This window comes from Leptopilina heterotoma, unplaced genomic scaffold (assembly GCF_015476425.1).
Source record: "Leptopilina heterotoma isolate Lh14 unplaced genomic scaffold, ASM1547642v1 Lhet_26, whole genome shotgun sequence".
In the NCBI taxonomy this organism is placed as follows: Eukaryota; Metazoa; Arthropoda; class Insecta; order Hymenoptera; family Figitidae; genus Leptopilina; species Leptopilina heterotoma.
Window position 1 is genome coordinate 1728880 of NW_025110969.1, and position 18777 is coordinate 1747656.

General features: G+C 25.5%; 1 protein-coding gene across 1 annotated transcript in view; it reads left to right on the plus strand.

The window, feature by feature from the left end:
* LOC122503376 (E3 ubiquitin-protein ligase MIB1) overlaps positions 1-18777 on the plus strand; it is a 744700-nt gene that overhangs the window by 471115 nt on the left and 254808 nt on the right. The window lies entirely within an intron of this gene.

Below are 18777 nucleotides of genomic sequence, written 5' to 3' on the forward strand. Positions count from 1 at the left end.
CATTAATAATGAAATTTTCACAGGAATTCAACTATTTACAATTTTTTTTAATAAATTTCTTGGCAACAATTCGATTATTTGCATAAATAATAAAATTTTTTACCGACATTCAATTATTTTCATAAATAATAAAACTCATCATAGAATTTCAATTATTTTTATTACAATTTCAATCGAATTCATCGAAAAATTTCAATTATTTAAAAAGTTGTTGATAAAATTCCTTTATGAGGATTCAATAAATTTTGATAAACATTCATTTATTCAATAAATTATATAACATTTTTTTTAAAAATGATTGAATTCATTTAAGAAATTTGATTAAAATAGTAACTAACTAACTTACTTATTAACTTTCTAGCTTACTAACTTTCTAATTAACTTATTAAATTATTAACTAACTTGTTGACTTTCTGTTTGATTTAAAGTAAAATTTAATTCTTAGTCAAAAATAGCTCCAAAATCTTGACCAAAATGGATTATTTTAATCCTTTCTGGTGTTAATATAATCCTAGAGGGATTAAACTGTTGCAGATTATTTTAATCCATTTTGATGTTATTTTAACACCTCACGATTTACTATGTCAGTTGAGACCGTCACTCAAACCCTCTCTTTTTTTTTACAGATTTTAGAGTGTTTGTTTAATAATTAATTTAGAAATTAAATGAAAAGAGATCTTAAAGTTGAAAGTGAACAGAGGTTCAAAATTTTTATTAAAAATTTGATTGAGGTTGAAAAGAGGTTAAGAAGAGAGTAAATAAGAGTGAATGGAGGATTTTGAGAAGTAAGCAGGTTCAAAAGAGGTTCAACTTACTGTTTAGGAGGCTTAAAAGAGGGTTTTAAATTTCAACTCGGGAAAAAAAGAGAGAGCGAATGGTACCTCTCTCTCTCTCTCTCTCTTTATCTCCTGTATGTAAAGAAGCGAGAGAGCAAGTGCCATCTATCTTTCTCTCTATCCTGTTGGTTAAAGAGCGAGAGAGAGGAGCAAGAGAGCAAGAGAGAGATAGAGAGTGAGAGAGAATACTAGTGAGGTATATAAATAATATATGCCGTGGAGTATAACATATAACGCATATTCGTATGTCGCCGGGCAGGCAGGGTGGGCACCAACGCAACGGCAACGCTGTCGTCTAGGTGCTGGAGACAGCAAGTTTCGTACCGCAACGCGTTGCGCTCGCTCGAGCTGCCACGGGGAATTCCTGCTTTATAGCGAAACTTTCAACCATCGCTCATATATACACACACAACTTCTGTAAATTCTTTGCCCTCAATTCATGAATGGGGTGGGCTTTCAATCTTTACAAGATAATTTTATCATCACTATATATCCATATTTTATTATACATAACGCTAACTGTCCTAAATAATAAAGTTTTACCTGATTGCAATTTCATATTCGTTTATTAAGGAAAATTATTACGAATTATCAAATTTCACAATTTCACTGCATTCGTCATGGAATAAAATTCTAAATTTGCTGATTTCTCATTTAATAGAATTGTCAATAAATAAATCCTTCGTATTGTTGGATGTCTCAGAAGGAGATAAGTACTGATGGTATTTTAATTGTTTGCCTTTTCTTGAGATTGGAGCAACTCCACTGAAAGCAGAATTAATCCTTAGTTTATAAAGTAAAAAAAAAAGAAAAATAGAAAATAGTCGGTTAAGGCCTAGTAGTTTCCAAATCAAACAGGAACCAGTTGGCTTAAGATTGACCATTTTTAATATGGTGGATGATTTTCAAATTCAAGCGATTCAATTAAAACTCATTTCTAGGTAATTCTTAGAGTTGCTGAATTTGAATTTGACATCCGTTTATCAAATTCGGTCATCATATTCGATCCGCCACTTTGCATTTTTTAATTTCAATGTCTTTGGATTCAGAGACCCCAAAAACTGCTCAGAAACAAATTTCAATTGAATAGCTTTAAGTTTAAAATTATCCACCATATTGGATAAGACATTTTGAATTTTGAAAATCTGATATCAAATTCAACGACCACATTCAATATGGCGGACAATGAAAATTAAAATTTAGTTAGGTTCGCTTTTAAAGCACATTACTCACTTTTATAAATTATAAAATTCTTTCCCAAAATTAAATTATTTTCAAAATTTTTCCTCAATTCAATGAATTTTCAATATCTATACCATTTTAATAAAATTTTCCAAAAGAATTCAATTATTTACAAATTTTTTATTTTCTTCCCATTGATTTCATTATTTTCATAAATAATATAATTCTTTTTCGGAATTTAATAATTATTTTCATACATAATAAAACTCATCGTAGAATTTCAATTATTTTTAATTTTAATACAATTTTAATGGAATTCCTCGAAAAATGTATAATTATTCTTAAAAATTTTATTAAAATTTGTCGAAAGAATTCAATTATTTAAAAACATATTGATAAAATTCTTTATGAGAATTCAATTTTGAAAAATATTCAATTATTTAATAAATTTTTTTTTGTATTTAAATAATTGAATTCTCATGGTTTTTTTTTAGTAAATATTAATTTAAAAATGAATTTCAGTTAAACTTGCAGATAATAATTGAAAATGAAAAGCATTACAGCGTGAATTTTTAGAAATAATTGAGTTTTGAAAAGGTTTCAAATTAAAATCTTTAAATATCGTTAAATGCTTTTAACTAACAATTCTGTTAAATTCTATTAAAATTCGTCAAAAGAATTTAATTATTTAAAAATTTTATGATAAAATTCTTTAGAAGAATTCTGCTTTAAGAAACATTCAATTATTCAATAAATTATTTACTTTTGTATTTAAATAATTGAATTCTTGTAGAAGTTTCTAATTAAAATTTATTAAAAAAAATTAATTTCAGTTACAGTTTTAAATAATTGAATTTTTGAGAAGTTACGAATAATTAAAATTTTTAGAAAAAATTCAATTTTGAACACGTTTCAAATTAAACTCTTTAAAAATCAAAATTTTTCACATTTTTATAATTGAAAATTTTTTAGAGCTAATTTTTTTTATAAAGTTTAATTGAATTTTTAATTTTTTTATTTTTTATATTATTATAATTGAAGAATTTTCGAATAATCAAAATTTCGTTTAAATTGAATTTTAAACAAATGCAATTTGAAAATTCTCGAAAGAACTTTTTAAAAAATTATTTAAAATAATTGATTTAATATAATATTATATCTTCAAGTTCTATAATAATATTCTTATAAGTTGTTAAATTTCAAAAAGGTTTGAATTTGAATGTTTTCAAGAATTTTAATTCCTACGGAAAGATATAATAATGATTAAATACCTATTTATTTCCAAAAGAAATTATTGATGTTTTCAAATAATTTTTCAATTAAAGAAATTTGTAAATAAAGAACATTTTTATTAATATCTAATAATTTTTACAGTAAATCAGAATATTTTTCAGGGTTAGGGAAAAAGTCGAAAATTTTTTCTGAAAATTAGGAAAATGTCAGGGAGACAGAATTAAATTATTGTGGCATTCCTGAATAATATGGAGGACAATTAAATTAAAAATCAATCAAATTTGCTTAAAAGTTGTAATACGCAGGTTCTTATGGGGACGTACTATTTATTACCTACTAGTAGTAGGTATTACTCCTAACTGTCTACTAGTATTAAGTCTTACAACTAACTAGCTACTAGTATTAGGTATTACTACTAACTAGCCACTAGTATTAGGTATTACTACTGATTACCTACTAGTAGTAGGTACTATACTACTAAATACCTACTAGTAGAAGGTACTATATTACTAAATACCTACTAGTAGTAAGTATGACTACTAACTAGCTACCAGTATTAGGTGTAACTACTAATTACCTACCAGTAGTAGGCACTACTACTAACTACCTACTATTGGTACCTAGGTACAATTACCTAGTTACTATTACTACCTACTAGTAGTAGGCATTCCTACTAACTAACTATTAGTATTGGGTATTACAACTAATTAGCTAATATAGTATGAGGTATTACTATTAACTAGCGACTAACTACCTACTAATATCAGGTACTGCTACCACCTGCTAGTAGTAGGCACTACTTCTAACTACTACCTACTAGTAGTAAATATTACTATTAAATACCTACTAGTAGTAAATATTACTATTAACTACCTACTAGTATTAGGTGTTACTACTAACTTACTAGTAAGTATTACTACCAGTATTAGGTACTACTACTAGTATCTAGGTAGTACTATACCAGTATTAGGTACTACTACTAGTACCTAGGTGGTAGTACTACTAGTACCTAGGTGGTAGTACTACTAGTACCTAGGTGGTAGTACTACTAGTACCTAGGTAGTACTAGTAGCTACTAGTAGTAGATATCACTACTATCTAGCTTCTAGTATGAGGTATTACAAGTAGCTACTAGTATTAGATATTATTACTAACCAGCTATTAATAGTAGGCACTACTACTAACTACCTACAAGTGCTACATATGTCCTAGCAGTAGGCACTATTACTATCTACTAGTACTAGGTATTACTACTAAATAGCTACTAGTATTGGGTATTACAACTAATTAGCTACTATAGTATGAGGTATTGCTACTACTAACTACTAACTACATTTTAATATTAGGTGCTACTACCATCTACTAGTATGAGGTATTACAACTAGCTACTAGTATTAAGTATTATTACTAACCAGCTACTAATAGTAGGCACTACTACTAACTACCTACTACTAGTAAGCATTGCTGCTAATTAGCTAATAATGCTGTCTACCTACTAGTAGTATGTACTACTACCTACTAGTAGTATGTACTACTACCTACTAGTAGTATGTACTACCACCTACTAGTAGTATGTACTACCACCTGCTAGTAGTATGTACTACCACCTGCTAGTAGTATGTACTACCACCTACTAGTAGTATGTACTACTACCTACTAGTAGTATGTACTACCACCTGCTAGTAGTATGTACTACCACCTACTAGTAGTATGTACTACCACCTACTAGTAGTATGAACTACTACCTACTACCTGCTAGTAGTATGAACTACTACCTACTACCTACTATTATAATGTACTACTACCTACTACCTACTAGTAGTATGTACTACTACCTACTACCTACTAGTAGTAGGTATAACTACTAACTAGATCCTGGAATTGGATATTACAACTAATTAGCTACTAGAATGAGGTATTGCTACTAATTACTAACTACTAGTAGTAGACACTACTTCTAACTATCACCTACTAGTAGTAGGTACTACTTCTAACTACCACTTAACAGTAGTAGGTAGTACTACTAACTACTACCTACCTTACTACTAGTAGTAAGCACTACTTATAGTGGTGGGTAGTAGTTACTACTACTAGTGGTAAGTAGTAGGCTTGTACCTTAAATTTTGCGAATATTTATGAAGTTTCCTAATTACGGGACTAAAAGGGTTAGATGACTATTCTCAATATTGTGTTGTTTGCCTTTACGTTAAGTGACAGTCGAATTATGTTGGCAATTCGTGAATATTCACATCTCCCAGTTTTGTTTCACCGTAGATAGTAGTAGGTAGTACATATAGTAGTATAGCGTGCGGTGTGCAATTCCTTGCAAGAATTGCATCATGAAGCAATTTTTCCTCCCCGAAGATAAGATGAAATGAAGTGTGTATATGTTGCAATAGTGGTATCGCGATGGGCATGGTTATAGTTCTCAAGGAATAATGACATGGTCCTGCAAGATCGTAACATTATTCCTAAGTCAAGAGCAGGATTGTGCACACTTCGTAAATATGATACACGTCCGTAAGCCGACAGTCTGGAAATGCCCACGTACCATCGTCCTTCATGCCCGAGATATCGCACGTGCTCTATGCAAGTCCACGTTCGTATATGTACCACTATCCTCCATCTCTCGTCTTTTCCACTCTCTTCTATCCTTTAGTAATTCTTTCTTCGTACATCTTGGAAACGATGTACCACTAAAGCCTCCCGTGTAAATCCAAGCGCAAGCATTTAAGGTCAAAACCTCATAAAATGAAATTGCATTTTCTTCTACTTATTTCCATTTCTCCACTGCTTTTCTCTCTCTCTCTCTCTCTCTCTCTCTCTCTCTCTCTCTCTCTCGAATTCTCTCCCGTGAATTTTTAAGAATTACCAAACTGTTCGTTTTTGTTTCCAAAAATGAATTGTGTTTTTAGGAAATAGCGAAATTTCGAGCAATATTTTCAGAGAGTGACAATTTTTTTACATATTTTCTCTGGGGAGTTGATTACTTCATTTCATTTTTATTCTGACTTTCAGTTTCACTTTTACTTTACGATTCAATTTTATTTTTGATTCCACATTTATTTTCACTTTGATAGATTATTAATTTTAATCTTCTTTTCATCTATTGATAAATTTTTATTCTCAATTTCTTTTTGACTTTAGAAGGGAAGCGTTCGTTTAGCTTTCACTTTCACTCAAGAAATTTTCACTTTTACTAAAAAAATTTTCACCTTTACCAAAAAAAATACTCTGACTTTCACTCAAAAAAATTTTACTTTCACTCAGAAAACTGTCACATTCACTTTCACTCAAAAATTTTTTACATTCATTAAAAGAAATTTTCACTTTCACTCACAAAATTTTAACATTCATTATAAAGAAAGTTTGACTCTTCACTCAAAAAAAATTTTACTTTCCCTAAAAAATTCTCTCTTTCGCTCACAGAATTTTCACTTTCATTTAAAAAATTATTATGTTAACTAACAAAATTATCACTTTTACTTAAAAACATTTTTACCTTCAATAAAAAATTTTAAATTCACTAAAAAAATTTCATTTTCCCTAAAAAAATGTTCACTTTCTATCAAAAAAATTTCCACCGTCATTAAAAATATTCTTTTTTCCTAAGAAAGTTTTGACGTTCACTTAAAAAATTTGCACATCACTCAAAATATTTTTACTTTTATTTAATGATTGTTTACTTTGACTCAAATTATTTTCACTTTCATTTAAAAAATTTTGAATTTTGAAGTGATAGTTTTTTTATAGATTTAGATTTATAGATTATAGATTATTTTTTACAAAAATTTGAAAAAACAAAAGAGAAATAAATGAACATCAAAATGAAATCTACTAAAAGTTGAAATAATTTCATTTTGACCTTCACTTTCATTTTTACTTTTATTCTCATTTTTACTTTCACATTGAAAAATTTTCATTTTTTTTCTATTCTTATTTTGATAAATAAATATATATTCATTTTTTCGTCAGGGGGTCGATTATGTAATTTCATTTCTACTTTCACTTTGATCGATTTTCATTTTCGTTTTCATTTTTACTATCACTTTCACTTTTAAAGATTTTTATTTTCTCTTTCTCTATCAAAGTAAAAAAAAATGAAAGTGAAAATAAAAGAAAAACCATCTATCAATAGACATATTTTTTATTTTTACTTTCACTTTCATTTTCACCTTGACACAAAGGGAAAATAAAAATCTGTAAAATTGAAAATGAGAGTGAAAATAACATTCTATGAAAGTGAATATGAAAATAAGAGTGAAAATAAAATACTGTAAATTAAAAATGTCTGTAAAAAATAAAAAAAAATAAAATTCCATTATAGTGAATGTGAAAATGAAATTCTTTCTAATTGTAAGTGAAAATGAATGTGAAAATGAAATTTAATCAAAATGAAAGTGAAATTAAATGTAAGAATAAACATCTATAAAAAATGTAAGAGAAAATCAAAGTGAAAATGAGAATGAAATTGATAGTAAAAATAAAATCCTATTAAAGTTCAAATTAAAGAGTGAAAATGAGTGTGAACTATGGTAATGAAAGTGAAAGTAAATGAAATTGAAAATAAAAATCTAACAAAGTGAAAGTAAACATTGTAAATTGATAATGAGAGTGAAAATTAAAGTGAAAAAATTCTTAGAAAGTGAGACTGAAAGTGAAAATAAAAAGTGAAAATGAAACTCTGTCAAAGAGAAAATTAAAGTAAATGTGAAAATCTATAAAAGATGAAAGTGAAAGTGAAAATAAAATCTATTAAAATGAAAATGAATGTAAAAATAGAAATGAAAAATGAAATCTCTCATAATGATAGTAAAAGATGAAAATGGAAATGAAAAGTGAAAGTCAAAATGAAATTATAAAATCACTTTCTGCATTTTTTGATTATTGAAAAAATATAAAAGTTAAATCACTTGTTATTAATTATCAGCTGCAAGAATAAAACTAATACGAGACAAATGAAAAAAATCCATATATTTTAGAATAATGTTAGTTTGGATTAGTGTTTTTTTTGTGCGATTGATCGAAATGTACATGCAAATGAAAAAGAAAAAGTTGGATGGTTTTATAGAAACGAAATGATATTCGTTTCGAGGGAATAAATCAAAAAATTTAATCCGAAAGTGTCCCTTCGATAGGCGCACACATCGCCATTTCAACTCTGGGGGAGTGTATATACGTTACGACAAAAGGGCATCGTTATCGAATTAATCCACTGGAGTACGATTACCTCAGGATTACTTTTTCTGCATTCGAAAAAATAACAACAACAGTTGAAATCAAACGTTTTTCTAGTAAAGATTTTCAGCTACAAAAGCACTTTAATTAATCAAGAGTTTATCAGATTAAACTAAGTCACGGAACATATACACGATCATCTTCAATATTTTGTTTTTTTATTTTGCATGTCCGATTACCCTAAATTTAAATCTTTAATTAACCATGAAGAGCCAGTGCTTGTTTAAAAGAAAAAACGGAAAAACAGATATTTTCCTTGTTATTTCAACCGCAGAGAGTTCACAATAATTGAATCGATTAGATTTCAAAAAATGGGTTGTGTCCCTATAGTACAAAATTTACGGGGTTGATTATGTTATTCTATTTCGACTTACACTTTCATTTTTACTTGATTTTTATTTTGAGAAATTTTCTTTTATACTTTCATTACACAAGAACAGATTTTGAGATTTCATTTTCACTTTTACTTTCATTTTCACTTTCATTTTTTTATTAATTTTTTCATTTCATTGTCACTTCTAGTTTCTGTTTGATAAATTTTTACTTTCATTTTCACTTTTCTTTTGCAATTTAATAGGTTTTCATTTCAACTTTCAGTTTTTTTATTATTTTTATTTTGACAGATATTTAGTTCTATTCTTAATATTTGCATTTTTAAAATTGTCATTTTCACTTCAACTTTCACTTTAATTTTGAATTTTACTTTGAAAGATTTTTTTATTCGAAAGTAATAAAATTCTTTGCTTATAGAAATTCAATTATTTTCAAGAATTTAAAAAAAAATCTTCAACAAGATTTCAATTATTTTTATAAATAGCAAAATTCTTCTCCAAAATTTCATTATTTTCAAAGATTTTAATAAAAATCATGGCAAAATTTTCTTAAAGAATTCAATTATAAAAAAAATTTGATCAAATTCTACGAAAACAATTATTTTCTTAAAAAATAAAAATTTCACAGGAATTCAATTACTTAGAATAGAATTTGCATACATTTTTTCGAAAAAAATCTGAATTTTTCATACTTTTAATTAAAAATTCTGTGCAGCTATTTTTTAAATAAAGTTTAATTGAATTTTTTTGAATTATTACATTTTTCAAGGAATTCGATTCAAATTGTATTAAAAATAATTGAAATTCTGCGATGAGTTTTATTATTTATGAAAAAAATTTAATGTTTGCGTACAATTTTATTAAAATTGTTTTTAAACAATTGAATTCTTTTGGGTAATTTTATTATATTGATATATATTAAAAATCATTGAAATGAGGAAAATTTTTGAAAATAATTGAATTTTGAAGAAGAATTTTTTTATTTATAAAGATAATAATTGGGATTTTGTCGAGATTTTTTTGTAAATTTTGAACATAATTGAATTTTGTGATTAGAATTTTATTACTTTTGAAAATAATTGAATTTCTGCAATTGTTTGTAACTTCTTAAAATTTCAATTTTTTAGTGCTTTTAACTAAAAATCTTCTATAAATCCATTATTTTTAATAATTAATTAAATATATTGTTACGTCACCGTAACCTATTTTCAATAATAATAATATGTTGAATAATAATTAACAATAGTAATCATAATAATAATATTAATAATAATAATTATAATAAAGTTAGTAACAAAGATTGTTATTTACATATTATTATAAATAGTAACTATAAATAATAATAGATAAATATAACAAATAACAATAATAAACAATAATAAATTGTATTAATAAATATTTACAAATAATAACAAATTGTTATAATAAACAGACAAATATAACAATTTTAATAACAACTTTAACAAATAATAATAAACAATAATAATGAAATAATAACAAAACAAATTGTAATAATAAATATTTAAACACAATTGTAATAATGAATTAGGAAATTATAACAACTTTAATTGTAATTTTAACAATATTAAACAATTATAATTAACAAATAACAACAATATATTGACAAATTTATCTAATTTCAGAAGATTTTGAATTATTAAAATTTTTCAAAAATCTAAGTTCATTAAACTTTCTATTTAAATTTATTGAACATTGAAATTTTATAAAATTTCAAATTGAAACCGTTTGAAGCTCATTTATTAATGAAAATTGTAACCGCTGACTTTTCCCTGAATTCCCTATATCAGAATAGATGATTATTATAACTGTAATAATAAAACTGTAAGTTCCAATTCATATTTTATTTTTATAAAAAAAAATTTGAATTAAAAATGTTTACGTTCTATTATTTTTAAAATTGCTAATTTTATTTAAAAAAAGGGAGTGAGAAGTCATTTTATTTTCACTTTCATTTTAAGCGTTTTGTGCAGAAACAGCATAAGTCCATAATTCGAAATTGTTCAGGAATCAATAAAAACTGTTTTTCTCGTAAATGTTAAGATTCTTTTTAATTCGGCTTTTTGCATTATATTCTACTAACCTATAAGTTAAAAAATCCAATATGATTAATTAATTATCTACTTAATATAAAAAATTAAAAAATAAATTAACATTTGGACTTATGCTGTTTCTGCACAAAATGAAATGAAAAACACAGAAAATTTATTAAATCCAGTGAAATATCAAAGTTTTATGAAATATTTAATAACATTTATTTAAAATATTAAATTTGGATAATTTTTAGTAACATTTTATAAATAATAAAATTGTTTTAAGAATAAATTTAACCAATTTTCAATATTTTCTAATTTTAAAATAATTTAGTCACCACTGTCTCTTTTTGCTTCCCATGAGTGTTTTTATTTATAATATAAACTGTTTAATATAAATTATTAAAATACGTCAAGAATATCACAAATAAATATAAAACTTATCATGGACTTGTGCTGTTTCTGCACAAAATGATATTTTAATTATTTTTTTAAGGGTTTAGAGTTTAGTCACTTATGTAATATTTTACCAGATTGAAAAGCTTCATTTAAAGATAAATTTTCAATAAAAAAGTGATTTTCGAAAAAAATGGACTTATGCGGTTTGTGCACAAAACGCTTCATTTATACTATAGTATAGTATAAATGAAAGTGAAAATAAAATTAAACAGAATCGATCCTCTGATTTAAAAAAAATGTTTACTTTTTCATCGTTATTTATATGTTTGTACAGAAATCTAATTTATACTGTGTAATGTAATTGAGTAAAGTTTGAATATTTGATTTCTCATCAGTAAACAAATATATTATAGACAAAGTTGAGCTTGCGAGATTCGATAATTTGAAAGGTATATGTATGTTTATATACATAGACATAGACGTTGCATCTTTTGAGAGTAATTTTGCTCATTCTCGTATAACGTGGGAGATCTAGCTAGTCACACGTTCCACTTTGCACGTAGGAGATATTTGTGTTGTATATATATACGTTTGCTTGAGCGAGTTGTTCCGACCACGGCATTTTGAATTCATAGGATTTCCTCTATATAGTGCGTTTTCCCAAGATTGGGCGTAAGCTCAACGTCGTAAGTTCTACTACGGTTTCTAGACCTTTATGAATATTTTAAAAACGATGCAGTGGCTCCATTTAAAATTTACTCCCACGCGCTTACCACCTTCCTCTTTTTTCTCTTTCTTTTTTTTTTAACCTCCCGTACGAGCACATGCGGCAATCGCCACAAGCAAAATCTATATACGATAAACTGAATTTTATTTCATTTAAAAACTTTTCACGGATTTTTCAAATAAAAATTGAAGAAGAAATATTATATAGAGGGATGGTATTGATATATTTTCTTTTCTCACTTAATCTTCTCTTAACATTTTTTTTCTGCTTATTTTTTGTGAAACTAAATAAATCTTCCATATATTGCCCTTCCCCCCTACCCCCCCTTACTCAAAGTCACTGGTATAGCTTTTCCCTCAAAAACTATTCCTCTTTACCTGCATTCTCTCTATTTCATCATAAATATTTTAAAATTCTCCTCCAATCTCTGTCTTACCACAGAAAAAAAAATGAAGTCAGAAGGGATACGCATTTTAAACACGGATATTCGAATCCCTCAAAAATCAATATTACTTCGGTATTCAGAATATACTGGGGTGTGATTTTGCTATTTGAATTTGACTTTCGCCCTGATTTTGACTTTGACTTTTTCAGGGTGTCTACTGGTCCTTGAAGTCCTGGAATTCCTGGAAATGTCCTGGAATTTAAAAAAATGTCCTGAAATGTCCTGGATTTTGAACTTTTGTCCTTGAATTTTCCATATTTTGCTTTTCAATATTCAATAATTTAAAAATTTTACTCAAATTTAAAAAAATAATTTTTTCATGCATCAAAAAATAATTTCAATTTGTCATTTGAGTAAAGAAACTGGTATCTACAATATTGATTTTTAACTCTTTTTATAATAAAATAAATATTTTTGTTCAAGTAGGTTAATTTAAATTATGTTAATCGTAATATGAAATAATATTACACAGGGTTGCCACAAAATTTTAATTTTGTTCTTCCCTGACTTTTCCCTGATTTCCAGACAAAATTTTCACTTTTTCCCTGACCCTGAAGAATATTAAAAACTTCTTTTTTAAATAAATATTTAATCATTATTATTAGTGATCGATATCCTCATGTTTTATAATAAATTTAAGATGAAAAAGTAATAAAATCATTATTTTATTTCATATAAGAATATTGTAACTAAAAATTCAAATTTTCAAAGATTTTAATTTTAACCCTTTTCAAAATTCAATTATTTCTAAAAATTCACTCTATAATGTTTTTAATATTCAATTATAATTTTAATTTCTAAGTGAAATTCATTTTTCAATCAATTTTTATTAGACACTTCAAACTTTCCCGAGAATTCAATTATTTAAATACAAAAATAAATAATTTATTCAGTAATATTGCATGTTTTTTAAAATTGAATTTTTTTGAAGAATTTTATCAAAATTTTTAATAACAGTTGAATTCTTTCGGCGAATTTAAAAAAAATTGTAAGAATGCAATTTTCTATCATTTTATTTAAAATTTTATAAAAATAATTGAAATTCTGCGATAAGTTTTGTTATTTATGAAAATAATTGAATTCTTGCAACGAATTTAATTAAAAATCTTTAAAAAGATAAAATTTTAAAGATAAATTTTTAAAGAATTGAATTCCTGTGAAGAATTTTATTTGTAAAAATAATTGATTTCCAGAGAAAAATATTATTATTTATGAAAATAATTAATTTCTTGTGAAGAAATTTATTCAAATTTTTTTAAATAATTGATTTTTTCAGAATTTTTAAAAACTTTTTTAAAACTAATTAAATTTTATTTAAAAATTGAAAATAATTGAAATCTGACAAAGAATTAAAAAAAAATGTTTTTAAATAATTTAATTCCTGTAAATATGTTTATTTTTGAAAAAATTGAATTCTTGGGAAAAATTTTATTAAAATTTCTTAAATAATTGAATTGCTAGAAGAATTTTATGTTTTACGAAAATAATTGAATTGTATCGAAGAGTTTTACAAACATTTTTGACAATAATTGTATTTGTAGAAAAATGTTGTATTTCACGAAAATAATTGTATTCTATGACCGATTTTATTATAATGTTTCAAATTTATAAAGTATTTTATCAACATTCTTAAAAATAATTGAATTCTCAAGAAAGAAAATAATTGATTTCTAGCGAAGAATTTTATTCAAATTCCTTTAAATAATTGAATTCCCATAAAAAATGTATTATTTGTGAAAATAATTGAATTCTTATGAAGAAATGTATTGAAAACAATTGAATTGTATAGGAAAATTTTATTAAAATTGCAATTTAATGAACTAAATCTTGTAAAGAATTTTGTCAACATTTTTTTAAATAATAGAATTATTAAAAGAATTTTATTTAAATTTTTCGAAATAATTGAATTTTTCACACTATTTTTTTCAATTTTCTTTATATATTTGAATTCTTTTGAGAAACTTCATTAAAAAATTTAAAATAATTGAATTAATGCTAAGAAATTTATAAAAGAAATTGATAAGTAAATGAATTCCTGTTAAATTTTTATTAAAATTTTGTTTAAATAATAGAATACTTTTGGAAATTTTTATTAAAATAGTAGATTTTAAAAATAATTGAAATGAGGAAATTTTTTGAAAATAATTAAAATTTTGCCGAGAATTTTATTAAATTTTTTGAAAATAATTGAATTTTGGAGAAGAATTTTATTATTTATAAAGAGAATTGAAATTTTGACGAGAATTTAAGAAAAATTTTGAACATAATTGAATTTATGCGAAGTTAATTAAAAGTTATTTAAAAAGAAATTATTGTCAAAAATAGAAAAAATTGAAGGGTTTGTATTAGAATTGTTGGCAATTTCATAGTTTATGCAGCAAAAAAAAAAAAAAAAAAAATTCAGAATTTTCCTGTAAATTCTAAAAATTAAATTTTTTCCAGCACTTTTAGTAAAAATGCCTGACTTTTCCCTGAATTCCTTGACTTCCCTGACTTGTGGCAACCCTGTTACACATATAAATGTCTTGGAAAAATAAGAAATCTGTCCTGGAATGTCCTGAAAATGTCTGGGAATTTTAAGTCATATTTTCAGTAGACATCCTGTTTTTGACTTTGGTTTTGACTTTGATCTGAAGCTTGAATCGGACTTTGACTTTAAGTTTGAGTTTTACTTTGACATTAAGTTTTAATTTTGACTTCGGTGTTTTGACTTGGACCTAAAGTTTGTCTTTGACTTTCACCTAAAGTTAACATTAAAATCTATTAAAGAGAAAGTGAAAATAAATGTGAAAATAAAAATTTGTCAAAGTGAAAGTACAAATGAAAATAAAAGTGTAAATAAAAATCTGTCAAAGCCAAAGATATAAGTCAAAATGAGAATGAAAGTGAACATAGAAACCTGTCAAAGTGAAAGTAAAAGTGAAAATAAAATTACACAATCGACTCTCTGTAATGCTTTTCTTATCGTTTTTTAATTAGTTCTCACCGGGAATTCATTTTTGAAGTGATTCCTTTGGATTGCAAACAGTACATAGAAATTTAGCTTATATAACTATAATTAGTTTCCGTTTCTGCATAGTTAATTAGAAATTGTGACAGTTACAAAACCATTGCATCGAGAACATTTAATTTACAAGATCTGCAAAAATTATAAACCGCAACTATAGTTAGGACAGTTTTTCTTAGATGCCACTATTTCCAAATGATAATAGTTTATCTGTGAGCCACAAAAATTTGTATGAAAAGAATAATTATCACGATAATTGCATATTTTTCCTCGTAATGTATAAAAAAGCAAGAAAAGTGATTTCTTATTGGAGTGTTAGCGGGATTTTAATGCTTATTAATTCCATTGAGTGCATTGAAGTCTCATCAATATAAGATCTCCTTCCGCTTCTCCTTTTACCACTTATTTTTCTCCCTTTGTGCCGTCTGTGTCGTTCCTTTTGACATTACTTGGGGCTTCCTCTCCTCGGGAAGAACCAGCCATCCCCCAACGGTTCATGCACTTCTAAATGAGCCCAGAAACCGAGAGTTGACTCGATGCCTGGGATCTTGAAAAGGATTATTCCTCTGGAATGGATTCACAAAGTCCGAATATTCTTGAAGCACTTAATCACGCATGCAGGGTTGAATCGGCATTGATAATGAGAGAGAAAGAGAGAGGCAGAGACAACATTAGGTATCCAAAATTGAACCTTTCCGAGTGGGAATAGAACTTTACGATTGCGAAATTTCTATTTGTCAATTTCAATTGAAAATCGTTGATCCACTCTGCAGCAAAATTAATATTATTTTGAGCAACTATTACTTAACCCATTTCGTCCGGAAAATTCGTTTCCATCCATTACAATTGTACTCACCATTTTTCAAAGATGGTGGGCTAAAAAAACTTTGCATATATATATGTTACTAAAAAATACGTAAAAAACAAGTTTCTGGCGAATTTTTTAGTCCTCTTTCATAATCTATAAGAAAATTTAACTTTTGACTTAAGGATAAAAAGCTTTGATTGTTTAGACAAAAATAAAGCCAAAATGTTTCAGGTTTTCTTTCATGAATGAATTTATGCAAAAGCTAAAATAATTTCATCTCCCCGAAGTCTTTGTCTTCAAAAAAACTTAAATATCATCGAAGTAGGAGATAGTTTTCTAAAAATAAATAATGTCAATTTTCTCAAAAACTCCACTTTTTTTCTCTGTAATTTTCACTATAAATTCTTACCAATATGAAGAACAAATTCTATAATTTTCAAGTGAGCTAAACCCTTGGGGGTAAATTACGTATGAAATGTACAAATGAAAGTGTGAAAGAAAAATATCAAAATAAAAACGAAAGTGTAAATAAAATTCTGTCAAAGTCAAAATAAATATTTTAAATTAAAAATAAATTTTTTTGTCAACAGATTTCTATTTTCACTTTCACTTTGATAAATATTTATTTTTACATTCATTAACACTTTCACTTTAATAAATTTTTATTTTTCCTTCAACATATTTGTATTTTCACTTACATTATCACTTTCACTTTAATAAATTTTTATTTTTCTTTTGACAGATTTATATTTTCACTTTCATTTTCACTTTCAGCCTGATAAATTTTTATATATTCACTTTTACTTTCATTTTTACTTTGATAGAGAGTGAAAATAAAATTCCTTTAAAATGAAAGTGAAAATGAAAGGGAGAATGATTTGTTAAAATGAAAATAAAAATGAAAACAAAAATGAAAGTTAAAAAAAATTTATAAAAATAAATAAGAAAGTGAAAGTTAAATTGAAAGTGAAAGTGGAAATGAATGTCAAAGTAGAAATGAAATAACATTTGATCCCTGATGGGTTGATTTTGTAGTTATATTTTTATTTAGACTTTCATTTTCACTTTCATGTTTATTTATTTTCATTTTTACTTTGACGGATTTTCATTAAAAATTTTAACGAATGTGTAAAAGTGAAAATTGAAAATTAAAAATAATGGTGAAAATGAAAATGAAAAATATTCCATTAAAATTAAAATGAATATAAAAAGAGAAAAGAAAAGGGAAAATAAAATTCAATCAAAGTCAAAATTTATGTGAAAGTGTAAATTTATCAAAGGTAAAAATGAAAGTGAAAATAAAATTCTGTTACAGTAAAATTAAAAATAAAATGTAAAAGTGAAAATGAAAATATAAATATCTGTCAAAGTGAAAATGAAAGACATGAAATTATGTAATCGTCCCCAGTCGATTACATTTATTCTCATTTTAATTTTAATTTTCACTTTTTCCCTTGTTTATTTTTACTTTCACTTTCGAAGATTTCTATTTTTACTTTCATTTTCAATTTGACATATTTTTATTTTCAGTTTCACTCTCACTATGACAGATTTTTATTTTCAATTTTATTATCATTTTCATTTTTACAAATTTTTATTATCTCTCAAATTTTCACTTTGACATTCAATGGACAGATTTTTACTTTCACTTTGTCAGATTTGTATTTAATTTTATTTTTAATTTCACTCTCATTATGACAGATTTTTATATTCACTTTCATTTTGACAGATTTTTATTATTTTTTTTACCTTCATTATTAGATTCACTTTGTTAGATTTTTATTTTCATTTTTGCTTTCACTTTCACATTCACTTTGACAACTTTTTATTTTCACTGTCGATTTCTATTTCATTTTCGCTTTTACATTGATAGATTTTTATTTTTACTTTCACATTCACTTTAATCGTTTTTTACTCTTACTTTTATTTCCACATTCGCTTTGAATTCGACAGACATTTATTTTTAATATTATTTTACTGTTTAAAAATTTGTTTCACATTCACTCTGATAAATTTTTTAACATTCATTTCAGTTTGACAGATTTTCTCTTTATTTTCAGGGGGTCGATTATGTAAATTTTAATTTGACTTTCATTTTTGCTTTCACTTTGATATTTTTATTTTCACTTGTACGTTCACTTGGATAGATTTTTTTTTTATTTTCATTTTTACTTTAACATAATTTCATTTTTACTTTTACTTTGACAGAATTTTTATTTCACTTTCCCTTTCATATTCACTTGTACATATATTTTTATTTACATTTACTTTCATCGTAATAAATTTATACTTTATACTGACTAATTCATCAGTCATAGTAAAAATGAAAGTGAAAGTAAAAATAAAATTGCATAATCGACCACTAGGGGTCGATTTTGTAATTTTATTTTTACTTCATCTTCATTTTCACATTGAAAAATTTATATTTTCACTTTCCATCAAAGTGAAAGTGAAAATAAAAGTGAAAATTTGTCATAGTGAGAGTGAAGGTGGAAATAAAAATCTGTGAAAGTGAAAGG